Source organism: Mustela nivalis, assembly GCF_964662115.1.
Source record: "Mustela nivalis genome assembly, chromosome: 7".
In the NCBI taxonomy this organism is placed as follows: domain Eukaryota; kingdom Metazoa; phylum Chordata; class Mammalia; order Carnivora; family Mustelidae; genus Mustela; species Mustela nivalis.
In genome coordinates, this window is record NC_139026.1 from 41,782,567 (window position 1) to 41,799,168 (window position 16,602).

Below are 16,602 nucleotides of genomic sequence, written 5' to 3' on the forward strand. Positions count from 1 at the left end.
TGATCTTACTTAAATGTGGAACCTAAAAACACAAATGAAAAACCAAACTCATAGAAAAGGAGATAAGATTTATGGTTATCAGTTCTTGAGGGGTGGAGGGAAGGGGAATTGAAGAAAGGCCAAAAAGTATAAGCTGCCAGCTATAAGATAAGTCCTAAGGCTATAATGTATGACATAATGACTATAGTTAACACTGATGTGTGACAGATAGGAAAGCTGTTAAGATAGCGGATCCTAAGTGTTCTTATAACAAGGAAAAAAATTCTTTTTATTGTATCTGTATGAGATGATGGGTGTTAACTAAACTTATTGTGATAATCAGTTCACAATATATGTAAGTTAAACATTATGTGGTATAAATTTATATAGCAATACATGTCAATTATATCTCCATAAAATTGGGGGGGACGACCTACAACAACAACAACAACAACAACAACAACAACAAAGTGGATTGTTTAATTGAGATTGAGTGAGTGGGAATGTTGTTCTTTTCTTGCTGATTTCTTTTTCTAGATTGGATTATTTATTTGATTTTTGTGCCCATTGAACAGGATTTTTTTTTTAAGCATCTGAATTGATGCTGGTTCACCTTAGTAGATAAGTAGAAAGATAATTGAAGAGTCAGAGAGGTGTAGACTTTGGAATAAAACAGACCTGATTCAAAACCCACTTCTACAACTCACAAAGCTCTTGACCTTGAGAAATCTGTTTGAGATCTCTGAGTCTTCATTTCATCATCTATAAAATGGGAAAAGTGGCATTGTCTCTCTAGTGTGGTTTTACCAATTTGTCTTCAGGGTTACTGAAGGATATGGGAAACCCACAAAGCAACTGGCCATATAGTACCTACTAATCATACTGTGCCTGGACCATAGCAAACACTTTCCAAGTACTTGTTGAATAAAGTAATGGAAAATACATGTACACATCTGTTTACTTTCCCTTGGGCTTCAGTTCCCACAAAACAAACGCACCTGGTGGGGAGGGGGCGCTTAATGGACATGTTGTTAAAGGGAGAGTAGGGGAATAGAGTGAGGGGTTAGGTGCGAGGCAGAATGTGTGTGTGTGTGTGTGTGTGTGTGTCTGTCTGTATGTGTAAAAATTCCAAGCTCAGCATAGACTTCCAGTTTGCTTTGGTACTTCACTCACATAAGGAAGTGTAAACAGAGTGCTTTGTCTAGGTTGACTTTTAAAAGCTATCTACCTATTTCAGGTATGACGTGGTTTATAATTTTGACATTGGCTCTCCCCCACTGAGAGAGATAAATGCTCTCAGGTGCAATATTAGCGTATTTATTATTTTTGCTCATGATTCTGAGCCAGGGCAAGCAAACCAGAGGAATTAAATGGGGCTAACAGATTGTACATAAAGATGGCCTTCTTCATATATATAAAGGAAGGGAGTTCCCTCTGTCCCAAATCGGTGGGTTGATGTTCTCTGTTTTTTATTCTCACAGAGAATTTGTGTGATTTGTTTCAGAAGGTTACTTTTCATAAATCCTGTGTTAGGGTAATTCCCTTGATTACACATCTGCAAAATTCAGTGTCTGCAAACCATAAGCTCTAGGTATTCATGATGTTTAAAGCATACAAATTTCACTTAGATACACATTGATTGAAATTCACAGCATTGCTTTAGCTCCATACCTATAAGTTTTATTAGGAAACTTTGATTATATATATAAAACCTTTCTCCTTTCCTCTGTTTTCTATTCTGTGCTCTGCTTAACAGGATGGAATGATATAATGTATAAGAAATAAAACTTTACTTAAAAGCAAAGTTCTATGCACATTTCAGAATAATGATTTACTGATTTACTTAGCTACTTATATTACAACCTACAACTCAGTCCCAACTGCAAAAGGCACTTGGCAAAAAGAATTTTAGGACTAACCCTCATTTTTTTCTTGGTTTCAGCTCAGGTCATGATCTCAGGGTCCCGGGATTAAGTCCTGACTCTGATGCCTTGCTCAGCTTATGGATTCTCTCCCTCCCTCTGCTCCTCCCCTTGCTGGTGCTTGCTCACTCTCTCTGTGTCACAAATAAAATAAATCCTTTTTTAAATTTAGTTTTTATTATTGTGCTCAATTAGCCAACATATAGTACATCACTAGTTTTTGATGTAGTGTTCAATGATTCATTAGATATAAATAAATCTTTATAAAAAAGAATGAGGGGAGGCACAGAGAGAAACAGACTTGCCACTGAGTAGGGAGCCCGATGTGGGACTCGATCCCAGGACCCTGAGACCATGACCTGAGCTGAAGGCAGATGCTTAACTGACTGAGCCACCTAGTACCCCTAAATAAATCTTTAAAAAAAAATTTGATCTTAACAGTCAAGCTTACAGAGGGCCGATTTTTGGTCTTTTTGACACGTGGTTCCTTAGGGTTCTCACTGCACCAGTTTGAACTATATCAACTCCAGTTTTATAGAATTTCTAGTTTCACTGCATATGTAGCCTGCATTAGAATTCAAAGTTCTGAAGTGTGAGATTACCATTCTACCTTAGCTGTGGATAATGTTGTTGAAGAAAGGAAATAATTCAACATTTGCTCTATTTTCATGGCTTTCCTTGAGTCATTTGATATAGTTCATTTGTTCTTTTATTCACTGAAAAATATTTAATAGGTCTATGGACTCTGCTGTGAACTCTCCTGGCTCAAGGAAAGGTGATTTTTCCCTTAATTTTAATTATTTCTCATACTAAAATGTAAAGTATTGACCACGGAACAGATGAAATGTTAAACTTTTAATGAATCTCATGGAGCAGGGCCCCTAGATGATGTTATGATTTAAACATTGAATTGTTGAATTAAGATGATACTCAGCCATTCACTCAAAAGGACTAATTATGATACAAACATATGTGTCTTGCAAGTTAGTCAGGACGCTCCAAATATAGCTCCAGGTTGAGAACTCTTCTGAGAACATGAATCTAGACTCAGGATTTGTGGGTCCAGTGGGTCACATGAGGATGCCACCAGGAGCTGTAATAATAACTGAATTTATAATTCCTCTAAAACATCAGGTAGCCCTGCTTTGGGGATCCTTTAGTGTGGAGTGATGCAAAGGCAAAAGGTGTGTTCTTCCCACTCCTCTGGGGACCATTACTGTGGCACATGAGAGTGGCAGTCAGTGTGCTGGTGGCCACACCAGCAGGTGACTGCAGGCCCTACAGAGTGGCTGCCACACCCAGTGGGGAAAGGGACATGTGGGCCACCCCTCTTGATGGGGGTGGGTTGGGGGTAGGGCTGGGGGAGACTTTCTGGGGTCAGACTGTTATAAATGATTGTAAATAGTTTCCTAATTTGCCTCTGCTTTCTGTCTCTTGATTTTGCTATCTATTGGGTATACCACTGTTAGTCTTCCTTCCTACAGCTCAACCCTTTTCATGTCACTCTGGGGTGGGGGGGGGGTCATTAAATGAATTAAACACAAACTCCTTATCCATATCCACAACCCACAAGAATAGGCTTCAGTCTGCCTTTCCAAGTGCACCCATAGTCAATTCCATTACTGACAACCTCTACTTCAGTCATATCCTGAATATGCCCTTGGCTCTTCTCTCTTAGAGCTACTTATCATAATTTCATACATCCTTTTAAGATCCACTTCATGGGGTTCCTGGCTGGCTTAGTCAAGTGTGTGCCTTCAGCTCCGGTCATGTTCCCAGGGTCCTGGGATCAAGTCCCACACTGGGCTCCCTGCTCACTGGGGAGCCTGCTTCTCCCTCTGCTCTTTCCCATGCTTGTGATCTCTCTGTCTCTCTGTTGAATATGTAAATAAAATCTTAAAAAAAAAAAAAAGATCCACTTCAAATACATCTCATTCATGAAAACTTCTCCAACCCATCACCCCAACTGGGATTAGAGAGTTAGAGCCTCTCTAACTAGTATACTAGAGATGTCTCAATATTATGGAGCCTGTGTCCCTACTCATATTCTTAACATTGTGTACAAGCCTTTGTTCATATGTCATATACCTTTGATATTCCTGGCATTATGGTAGACATTTTATTTACATTATTTTATTTAAATGTTAGGACTTCAACTTCACATCAACTGTATGAACTGCATAGTATCTCCATTTTATGATTAAGGAAACCAAGTTTGAATAACTCATTCAAGGATAAGTGCAAGTTCAAATCCAGATCTATTTTATACCAACACATGTGCTTTTCTTTCTTTTTTTTTTTTTTTAAGATTTATTTATTTATTTGACAGACAGAAATCACAAGGAGGCAGAGAGACAGGCAGAGAGAGAGGAGGAAGCAGGCTCCCCACTGAGCAGAGAGCCCGATGCAGGGCTCGATCCCAGGACCCTGGGATCATGACCTGAGCCGAAGGCAGAGGCTTTAACCCACTGAGCCACCCAGGTGCCCCCACATGTGCTTTTCTATTAGGCTGTGCTGCCTTTTTGTGATCAAGAGCTCCTTTTTACTCATGTATATGCCTCCTATAATTTCTAAAACAGTGGAAGTGATTTGTATGTACTGGAGGTGGGAGGATGTAAGGTGGGAGTGGATGGCAGTTATCTTGTACCATATAAGGCCCAAGATTGAAGCTGAGATAGAGGAGCACTGAACCAAGCAATGGAGAGATAAGGTTTTGATGACATTACTTGAGTGTCTGCATCAACCCCGTTCTGTTTTTGAACTATTCAGGTACCTGAGCTGGTATAGTCCCGTATGATTTCAATTTTCTGTTTACTAAGTGGAAGTTACTAAAATGATAGAACAAGAGAATGTTCTAAGCCTGGTTTCAGCAAGGTGTTTGAAATAGGCTCATCAACAAGAAGATGAATTGCAGTTTGTTTAATATACACCCAAATTATCTGTGTGGAAGTATGTCAGTCTGGAAAATTTCTCTATTGATATTTCACAAGTTTTCTAAGTAGAAGAAAATGTAAATGAGCAAATATGAACTCTTACAGATCTTGAAGGTTAGGCTTAGACATTGGATACCCAGACTCCAGACAGGTGGGAAGCACTGCATTGAACATGATCAGGGATCATGCAAAGGAAACAAACCTGAGTGTCAAGGTCAGTGTTGGAGATCAGAGGAAAGGTGACAGAGTCTATCTGAGACCAGAGAGGCAAGGGTAAGGGCAGGCAGCCAAGGCCAAAAATACCTGGAGGCAACACTGACATTAAACCCACTCCCATGTAGGTTCAGATCTGATCCTTGTCAATGAGTAACCGTGTGACTCTAAGAAAAAAAAAAAAAAAAAAGATTGCTTTAATTTCAGAGCCTCTGTTTCTCCACTATAAAAATGGAAGTAGTGATACCTATACCAAATGGGCTATTTTGAAGAATAGGTGGGGTAACCTATGTTACTATGAAACAAAGGTACATAGTAGGTGTTTAATACTTATGATTTATTTTAAAACATATGATTTACCAGGAGTTGGCTAATAATTTATTGGAAACAGGGAGAGAAGGCCAAGGACCTCTGAGGCAGGGAAGAGGAAGCAGTTATGAGGACAAATAATTCTTCAGAACATGTTTTCTCATCCAGGAAAAATTTGTCCCTTTGAGCATGTTAAATGCTTCGCTTAACACCCCATAAGAAGGAACAAACTAAGATGATAACAATCAAACTTAACAGCAATAAATGTGAAGCTTGATATTAAAAAAAATCACTTAGGCATACCTGGGTGGCTTGGTCGATTAAGCATCTGATTCTTTTTTTTTTTTTTTAATTTTTTTAAAATTTTATTTATTTATTTGAAAGACAGAGATCACAAGCAGGCAGAGAAGCAGGCAGAGAGAGAGAGTGGAGGAAGCAGGCTGTCTGCGGAGCAGAGAGCCCAATGTGGGGTTCGATCCCAGGACCCTGGGATCATGACCTGAGCTGAAGGCAGAGGCTCTAACCCAATGAGCCACCCAGGCACCCCAAGCATCTGATTCTTGATTTCATCTCAGGTCATGATCTCAGGGTTTTAGTATGAAGCCCTGCACTGGGCTTCTCACTCAGCACAGGGTCTGCTTAAGATTCTTTCTCCCTCTGCCCCTTGGTGCATGCTCTCTCCCTCTCTGGCAAATAAATCTTATAAAGAAAATATGACCAACAAAAATTTAGCTGAACATGATTTGAACAACAGCACCTTGGTTGACATAATGATGTGGCTGAAATTGGTATTTTCTAGTTACAGAACATTGGAACATTGGTAATTTTGGTGCCTAATTTTCAACCAATTAATCTGTCTTGACTTTTATAGTGGGAAGTTGGAACAGTATTAATGTTAGTATTTGAATTCTTCATAGCTCTTTAGTACTTATTTTTTTCATATTATAAAAAACGCAAAATCATATAGACAAGTTAGAAAATGTAGAGAAGCAAAAGAACAAAAAAAACACTCGTGATTTCACTCATCCATAGGTAACCACTATTATTACCTTTGCTTATATCCATTAAGGTCTTTTCCTATGCATTCCCTCTGTCAAAGGAAGGGGCCTGTGTTACAAAGGAATGAATCCTCAGAAGTTTTTAAGCAGAAGTATGGGAATCTGTCAGAGATATGTGTCATATAATTTGTTGTATGGAAAGTAGGCTAAATGTTATAATGTCTAATGTTTAATTTTTTCTATTTTAAGGTTCTAAGAAAGAAACACAATAAATGTCATTAAAATGTTCACTGTGTATTATTCACTTATATTTGTAGGATTCAGCTGAAAAAAACTTCTGGAAATTCCAACTCTGATTTGTAAGCCATTCCGTTGTTTTCCAAAGTATTGGCTCCAATGCCTATATTTGATTTCTGTGCTTGAGTAAACCCACCCACATGCCAGACTGAACCCCAGTGCGTTTGACATTTTCCCTCTTGAACAGCATCCAGCATAATGTAGCTTACTGGAAAAAATCTACACAGGATGACTCAGCCTGTCATGCAAGCCTTTCTTTCTGTGGAATTCCTTTTTTTCTCAAAATGAAAATGGGCCACATTATTTAAGGATAAACAAATCTGAAAGTGTTTCCAGTAACATCTTTTTATGCATAGGCCGCTGAAGATTAACTAAAAATTCCTGGCTAAGATCTTGCTTCCTACCTAAATGTTTCAGTAAATACAGTTTTATTGAAATAGAATCAACTTCTTAAAATCCCCAACTGAAAATAGAAAATGAAACCCCATTTCCCAAGAGGAGGAACCATGCTTTCTTCTTCTTTATGATGTCCCTAAATTATGCATGCAGTGCTGGCCACACAGTATACATTTAAAGCTCTCTAAACCAAATTATGTAAGGTAGAATTACTGTTTATGAAAAATCATGTAAGCTACATGGCCTAACAAGGTCTAGATTCTTTTTCTGTTTTCCAGTAAATTTCAGGAAAACTTCCCAGATAAGCACATGTACTGTGCTTAAATCTATTATTTTTAAGGAGTTGTATTTTGGATATGGTTTTAGAATTACCAGTGGAGTTTTATGAGGTGAACATGTACATTTGAAAAGTTCTTTAAGTGGGAGGGTTTTGCAAAGAGGCAAACACTTCTAGAAGCTATGTTAACTGCTGTCATAATATTGACAGAAAAAGGGGCAGAACTATAAAAGTTGAGATCAAAACAGAAAATGGGAATAGAAAAAGAAATACACTACAGAATATTTGATCAGTAAATAATAACAATAGTAGGTAAAGGTATTACATTTCCACTACTATATGTCCTGGATACTAAGGTGAGATGGTTTATGTACACTGCCTTTTATAGCCATCCTACCATAAGGATTATCATCTCCATTTTTCAAACGAATTAACTAAAGCTCAGAAGAGTGAAGGGTCCTATAACTGTCGGCCAAGCTGAGATTCATAGTTTGACCCCAAAGCTGACTTTCTTCTCACTATACCATGTTGTCTCAGATGTGGTGTAAATAAAACCAGGAAAAGACAAAGAATAAAATAAGTAAAAAATGTTAAATACAACTAAAATGTATTTCTTTTTTTATTTGAATGAACTTATTTGAATTTATCGAAGAGATTCATGACAGCAAGAAAAGGAATTGCGTTGAGCAGGCAAAGTGGGGCCGGGGCTGAGGGGGGGCTTCCTGCCGTGGTGAATGGCAAGATGCAAGGGTCAAACACTTCAGTGTCCTCTTTGAATTCTCTCCCTCTAACTCCTATTTCTGATCAACTGCTTTCTTCTTAAAAAATCTCTGGGATATGTTGATTTTCAAGAGGGCCTTAACACTGCCCATACATCTGGTGACATTGTGAGAATAATAACATCGTACCTTATCTGGCTGATGAATGAAAGAGGGCCCCTTTCTTTCTTCTGTGGGGCCACAGTACTTGGTTAGCAGACCAGTCTGGTCAGCAACCACTTGACCTTGGGAACATGCTTTACACAGGGCAGAAGCTGATGGCCATATACTGTGACTTTGGTCTTGTTCTTCCCCTGCCACCATTGTCTTGATGGTGGTTTAAGTCACTAGCATTTCTTCCCTGCAGCATTTATTTTAATTCTTCTCCTTATCTCCAACCTTGACCTTCTTCAGTGCTCTTCCTACAGAGCAGCGGATTTGGTTTCTAAACACAATTTTTTTTTAAAAGATTTTATTTATTTATTTGAGAAAGAGAGAGCATGAGAGAGGGGAGGTTCAGAGGGAGAAGCAGATACCCTGCTGAACAGGAAGTCCAACGTGGGACTCTAGGATCATGACCTGAGCTGAAGGCAGTTGCTTAACCAACTGAGCCACTCAGGCGCCCCTCTAAACACAACTCTGATCATGTCAGTATCCCCAATAATTCTACAGTACACCTCCATTGTCCTCAGCATGGAGTCCAGACTCTGGTTTAGCAAACACACCACTGTTTACCTGACTCTGCTGGCTTTTCTCTTCTCCTCTCTTACTGTACCCCACTTGCCTTCTATTTACTTTTTTTTTTTTTTTAAGATTTTATTTATTTATTTGACAGAGATCACAAGTAGGCAGAAAGGCAAGCAGAGAGAGAGGAAGGGAAGCAAGCTCCCCACTGAGCAGAGAGCCCGATGCAGGGCTCAATCCCAGGACCCTGGGATCATGACCTGAGCAGAAGGCAGAGGCTTTAACCCACTGAGCCACCCAGGTGCCCCCTTTTATTTACTTTTATCTTGGGTATCTTTGTGCTTTGAATACCCCTTTTAGTCCTAACATTGTGCCCTCTATCTGTTGATTTCTATTTGTTCTTTAGACCTCAGCTCAAGACATCTCTTCTAGGTTGCCTTTCTAACCCTAGAAGCTGAGTTTGGCATTCCTCTGTGTTCACATAGTACCTTTACTGTGAACTGTAGCATTTAAATCAGTGTTATAGTTATCTGCCTCTGCATCTGCCTTTTCCACAAGGCAGTCTACTTCTCCAGGACAGGAGCAATATCTTATTTCCTGCTGTAGCCCAGGGGCCTACCATAGTACTCGACTACACTGCCAGCTGGCAATATAACTTGCTTTGGGGCAGATGCAAAATCATTCCTTTAACTTTTCCCAAAAATGTAAAGGTAGGAATGGGGGACAAGGAATGGAAAGGCAGCCACTTTCTGTCCATAAGATGTTCAGTGTCTCTATGACAACTTATCTGAGAGGTTTTTGATCCGTGGACTTCCCCTTCTTTCTCATTCTGGGATGGAATTGGAATTCGGACTATTTTCTTACACCTGCTTCAGTGGTTTAAAGTGACTCTAAAGGAATGTATCAATTAAGCAAAGAGGAAGCCACTAGAAATAGCTCCAACAGTGTTGTTCCTAAAAGGATCTGCCTACAGAAAATGAGTGAAATCTGAGCTGATCTTCTTAATGTCTCATATGGACATAAGATCAGAGAATATGGCTAAGAGAAGGCCTGCAGGTGGGGTGTTGTTGATATTTAAGATACCAAATTTTGGAATTTTCAGAAATTCCTTTTAGTGGAAGAATTATTGCCCCTAACAAAGTACTGTATCCCTTTGGTGCTTCATTTAGTTCTCCAAAGCCTGAAGATTTTTTGTTTGTTTGTTTGTTTGTTTTCCTTAGAAATTAGGACTCAAGTGTAAAGAGTGTCCATGAAATTATTATATATGAAATTATTAACTCTTAAATCCCTCATGATTCCTTCTTCATATCTGGATCCCCAGGCTAATCCTCCTACTCTCATTATGTTTAAAAACCCATCCTCTGTCCTTCTGAGGGGAGGTATCAGTAGCCACAAAACTGAATGAAGGTAACTGACTCTCCTCCCCAGTCAGCAAAGACTAAACCAACAAAATGACATGTGGGATGATAGATGGTCATAAGCACTGCTATGGGTACCCAGGGGAGACAGCATTTTGTTCAGGTCTTCCTTTTTTTCCTTTATATCTCATAGCTAGCATTTTTTTTTTTTCCATATATGTTTTCTCCTAGAACAAAGGTCAACAAACTTTTTATGTAGGGCCAAATAGCAAGTATTTTAGGATTTGCTAGCCATAACAGTCTCTATCGTAACTACTGACTCCGCCATTGTATTGCAAAAGCAGCCCTAGACAATATGTCAGTGCCTGGTCATGGTGCATCCCCATACAGCTGTATTTATAGACATTGAAATTTGAACTTCATATAATTCTCTTGTGTTGTGAAATATTATTCTTCTTTGGATTCCCCCTCTCCATCATTTAGAAGTGTAAAAAACATTGTTACTTTGCAGAGGATACAAAAACAGGTGGTGAGCCAGATTAAGCCTTTGGGATATAATTTGTTGGCCCCTGGACTAGAATGTCAGCTGGGGAGTGACAGGGTTTGATTTGTGCTTTCAGCCTGTGATCTCAAACTGACGTGTGCATATGAATCATCTGGGGGTTCTGCTAAAATGCAGATTCTGTCATGAGAGTCTTCATATCTGACTAGCTTCCAGGTGATACTGCTGCTGCAAGGTATGATTTATGGACCACACCTTGCGTTGGATCCTTCCATGAAAGGAAGCCTGGATTGGAGAGAGACAGGGTGGGGGTAGAGGGAGAGGTAGAGGAGGTAGAGGGAGGTAGTAAAGATCAATTAAGGGACTCTTGGGGAGATGGACTCCAAAGGCTTTGGTTGCTGAGAAGACATGAGAGCTAACAGGGACAGAGAAGTTGGGGATGACTCCAAAGTTTTATTGGTCAGTGATGCCTTTAGCAGAGATCCCAGAGATCTGTATGGACCAGGTATAAGACAGTGCTAAATACGTTTTTATTGAACAAATAAGAAGGCAAAAAGAAGAAGTTGGAAGGGGAAGGAATGGGAGAAGATAATGACCTCAGTCTGGGAGTGTTTGGGTTGATTCTGCAGAAACCAAGAAAAGGGAGCAAAGGCTGGTAATGTTTTGAAGGCAGAATGCTGTGTGACACCTGCTGGTCTGGGAATGGGTTGTTCTCCATCAGCTGAAGGCTGGAGCTAGACCCATAGCACTGCTAGCCAGAAGGAGCACAAACTGGTCCCCAAACCTCCTTTCCTTGATGAGCAAAAATTGACTGAGGGCATTTGCCACCTTGCAAGTGTTCTTATATACGTGTTTAATTTGTTTTTATTTTACGATAAGGACTTTAATGACAAAAAGCCATTAAGGAGTCAGAATTTACTGGCAAACCTTTTAAAGCTTTGGCCTAAGAATCAACTTAGTGTGAAAATTATACCATAAGGTCTGTTGTCTTGGGTTTTATCCTCCCTGATGTCTAATTTAGTTTGTTCTTCTACTGAAGACACTCACTTTCATGTATCAAAGGAACTGGTTCTTTATGCGATATCATTAGTGCTTTCTCAGATGAAACAGGTACTTTAATTTTTTTAAACCTACTTTTTATCCTTGCAAACTCTCATGAAAAAGTATTTACCTAAATTTCCTGAGGTTCTGCTTGTCATTGGTCATAAAACAGCAACAGCAAAAACCCAAACATATGTGATGTTTAATCAAAAACGTCCTGAGTCTCTCGCTGTCTCTGGTCTCTCCCCTTTAATCCCATTTATACAGTGTTTCCCATTTAATATTTCTGAAGCATATTTTCAATCTTATTACCTCCCTAGTCTACAGATGAAGTCTGGACTCATCAGTCAGCCTTTCCATATGCACTACCATCTGATTTCCATATACATTTTCAAGAGAATTTCTTTCCTGTTACTCACTTTTACCCACCACACCCAATGACCAGATCAAACTCATGCTTCCTCATGGGTCCCACCTTTTTTGCCTTTGGGTTATTGAGTATGCTGTTCCTCCCAACCCCACTCTCACCTTTTATCTTGGAACACTATGGTCCTTTGAGTCTAGCTTATGCTTACCCTCCTCCATAAAGCCTTTCTAATATCTAATTTGGATTTTTAAAAAAATTTCCAAGCTTTTTGTTTGTACATCAAGGAACAGCAAAGGGAATAGATCTCTAGAATGTAAACTCAAGGCAGGAATTAATCCATTGTATTCATTGCTGTGTCTTCATTACTGAAGCAAGTGCCTAGCACACAGCGGGTGCCAGAGAAATATTTCTTGAATGAATGAATGAGTAAATAAATGAAAGCATGTGTTTTACCTAAGTTCAGTAATATCATATGAAATGCCTGGCACAAAATAGGTGCTTAATACTTTAGCTTCCTTTCCTTTTATTGTCCTTTTTAATAGATGCTATAAATTTCAAACATATATATTTCTATAGTGCCTAGAATTGAGCGGGAGAGGAAAGAGAAGTAAATTTGTTGAAGACCCACTGTCTGTCAGGTACTGCATAGAGTGCCCTATAGACACATCTCATTTTAATTCTCCATGAGAATTCTATATATTAGTTGTTATTCTTTTCATTTTATGGATGGAGAAGCTAAAGTTCAGAGATACATGTCCAAGGTCACAGATCAAATAAGTAGGCAGAAGAGTGGTAGATTACCCTGTGCCTGCCAAAATGGAGCCCGAGGTCATGAGCAGATACACCAACCCCGTGAACCTGGCTGTCTTCCTCATCTGACCATGGTGCTGTTGGCCACTGACATGTTCTTTACAGCCTGGTTCTTCACTTATGAGGTTACCTCTACCAGGTACATTTGAGATATCCACAAAGAGCTCCTCATCTCCTTGGTGGCCTTGCTCTTCATGGGCTCTGGAGTCCTATTCCTGCAGCTCTTCCTGCTGTTCCAACCAGGCAGCTTCACTGAATTCCTGCTTTTGTAAATTAAATTTTTTTTTTTTTTTACTATTGCTGGAAATGTCCCACCTGCTGCTCACAATAAAGGCAGATGTGTGACCAACAAACAATCAAATAAATAAATAAGTGGGCAGAGATGTATTTTTAAGCCAAGTCTGTCTGACTCCAAAATTCATACTGTAATAACCATTTATATCAATGGGGGCTATTAGCTAGTAAATTACAAAGTAGGATGCAAAACCTTGTTTACCTGACTTGAAAAATCCACAGTCTTGGCACTGTATTGTGATGACTCTCACTGTGCCATTACATAGCAAGTGCTTAATAAATGAATTTTAAATTAATTCATTAATTTTTAAATAAGTAAATAAATTTTATATAAACTAATGAATTACTAATGGCAAAAAAAACTAATGAATTACAGAACTAATGGATTAAGAATAAGCTATTCTCAAGGAGGGCACGTATTGATGGAGCACTGGGTGTGGTGCAAAAACAATGAATACTGTTACGCTGAAAAGAAATTTTTAAAAAATTAATTAAAAAAAAAAGAATAAGCCATTCTCCTATTAAAGAATCATGAATTAGGAATGGTACTGGTTGGCAGAGAATCACCAATTTCCTTTTGCTCAAACAACAAGGTTAGCTACAAAACGGAAAGAAGAAACCAATTGCTGCCATTGTGGGAGTCCAGAAGTTCTATAGCTATCACTGAAACCAGTGCCCTCAATTATAACACCTGCCATGCTGTTTCAGAGTCTCTGGTCTATGACTGCAGGCCCAGAAAAGCAGCAGCTGAAACCTTGTTTTGAGCTGTCTTCTATAGCAGATTCCAGACTATGGTAATGCCAGCTCCAGTGGAAAATTTGAACTCAAATACCTCTCTGATCCACCACTTCAGACTATTCAAATCACAAAATGAACCAAATTGGGGTAGAGGAACTTTCAGATGAGAAACTCTGGAGAGCTTCAGTTTATTCACATGCCTTTGATGTGAGTTATCACACTGTAACAGATAATAAAGTGATTCAGCTATCAAAAATATCTTCTAGGGGCACTAGGCACAGTGGGTTAAGCATGTGATTCTTGGTTTGCACTCACATTGTGATGATCTCAGGGCCATGAGATAGAGCCCCGTGTCAGATTCTGCACTCAACATGGAGTCTGCTTGATATTCTTTCTCTCTCTGTCCCTCCTGCTTGTATGTTCTCTCTCTGAAATAAATAAGTAAATCTTTAAAAAAAAATCTTCTAAAATCTTACAGGCTGTGTCCCACTCAGTGTGTGACCTTGGACGTTTGCTGAACCTGTCTCAACTGTCAAATAGGGACGATGGTGAGTACCTTATCAGTTGGTTTTAAGGATTAAGTTTTTAAAAAAGGATATATGGCATTTATTACCATGCTCAATAAGGATTTTAATTCATAATATGTTACACTGAATACACTACTTTTAGCACATTTGGCAGTTTCTCCCATAGCAACACTTGGAAGCTGGACCAACAGATTTGAAATTAATCCTGATATTGAAAAACTCTGATGTATTTTATTTGCAACATGATTATGGGAATCTAATATCCTCGGGGTCTCTCTCAGGTGTGTGCAGCCAATCTTAGATACTTGAGAGAGTCTCTTTCAGATATTTATAACACATTGTCTATGAGCTATGATTGGTTTTGATCTGATCCATACAGGAATAAATTCTGATTCTCATCATTAATACAACAGTAAAAGCTACCTTTTATTAAAACTAGGCAAATATTTTGTATGTAATATCTAATTTAATTTTTACAGCATATCTGTAGAATAAGGATTATCATTTCTACTTACAGATGTACAACTTGGATTTAAATTAGTTTATGGAATTTGTTGCCCAGCATCATAGATAGTAAGTGACCCCACTGTCATTCAAGCCTAGATCTGCCTGACTCTAAGGTATGTGTTCTTTCCATTGAGCTACATAGTTGTGACGCTCTTAAACACATAGTCATGAACCAACATTTTCATCTCACTAATGGTATTTAACTAAAGTTAAATAGTTAAAGTGAATAAATAAGATTTATAGTGTGAAAAAGGCCTGATTGATGTGAACACTGGGAGGGACTGGATTAGGTAAGACACTGAATGCAGTGGTGCCTTAGCTGAATTCTGAATAATGAGTCGGTATTAGTCAAGTGAATAGGTGGGGCATGGGTGGGAGAGAAATGTGTCCTAGGGAGAGGGCAAAGCATACAGGAAGATCTGTAGGAAGAGGCAGAGGCACATTTGGGCACTTGCAAACAGTTTAATATGTCTACAGAACAGAGAGAGAGGGAGAGTGGACAGCATGAAGCTTTGCAGTGAACGTAAGAAAGCTGGACTTTATCATAGTGGGTATTTATATTGATTCAGGGTGAGATTTAATTTAGGTACTCAAAGAGGGGCAAGAGGGCTAGAGAGAGGTAAGAGTCGTGGATCAGGGAAGCCAGGCTGCATGGAAAGGTGTGTGAAGGCTGGAAGATGCTGATAATTTGAAGGTGTGGTAATAAGAGAATGGGCATACACCTTGCCAGACTTCTCATTGCTCTGTTTATATCCTGGCCCACAGTGTTAATGAAACTGTGGAATTATAAATGGGACATTGTTCAAAGGCTTATATTTAATTCTCTGTCCAGTCTTAACCAAAGACTTTGTACAATGTCAGTACAGTTTCTGAATCTTGCTTATTCAGAATCCTCTCCACCAATTTTTATCAAGAGTTAGTCTTTGCTAGACACTGTGGATTTGGGCCAAGGTGGATTCCTGACAGTATGAGTGAGGTCGAAATACCTGAGTCACATAAGATCCAGAGGGCAGGTAGACAACCAGATCACTTCTGCGTTAGCCAGGTGTCTTGACAAGAGCTGAAAAAAGAATTTCTCCTTTACAGGCATATGGCTTTAATTTGGGGAGGACAATTACCAGATTTACTAGAATTTTGCAGTAAGGAGAACAGTGGTGATTTGGCCACAGATGAGGAATTACTTGGTGCCACCATATCCTCCTATGGGGCAGTAAGGGACAGCTTCACAAAAGGCTGTTCTTTTGCCAGTAAAAGTGAAACAAAATGAAATAAAGAACCTGAAATGATTAACTATAGGGAATGCTGTGGATCGAACTTGTGTTTTTGCTCTTATAACTTACTGTTGATATTTCCTTCCTGTCCTTTAGGATATAGTAATAGGATACGGTTAACTTAGTTACATTTGTTATACTTACACAGATAGTACTTATATTGTACCCAACACAATTCTAAGGACTTTCTATATTAGCTCATTTAACTCTTTGATAATCTTATGAGGTAGGAACTATTTTTTATTATCACCTCCAGTTTGCAGATGAAAAAACAGACAGAGTAATACGTCTGCAGTAAAATAGCTATTTTTTTTAAATTAAAGATTTTATTTATTTATTTATTTGACACACACACACACACAGAGATAACAAGCAGGCAGAGAGGCAGGCAGAGAGAGAGGGGGAAGCAGGCTCCCCGCCG

The 16,602-nt window shown here is 39.0% G+C and overlaps 1 long non-coding RNA gene across 2 annotated transcripts in view; it reads left to right on the forward strand.

The window, feature by feature from the left end:
• LOC309869404 overlaps positions 1-16,602 on the forward strand; it is a 209,811-nt gene that overhangs the window by 41,307 nt on the left and 151,902 nt on the right. For both annotated transcript variants that reach the window (XR_014314164.1, XR_014314165.1), the window contains exon 2: positions 14,355-14,424. This is a non-coding gene — a long non-coding RNA (uncharacterized lncRNA). The remainder of the gene's footprint in view (positions 1-14,354; positions 14,425-16,602) is intronic.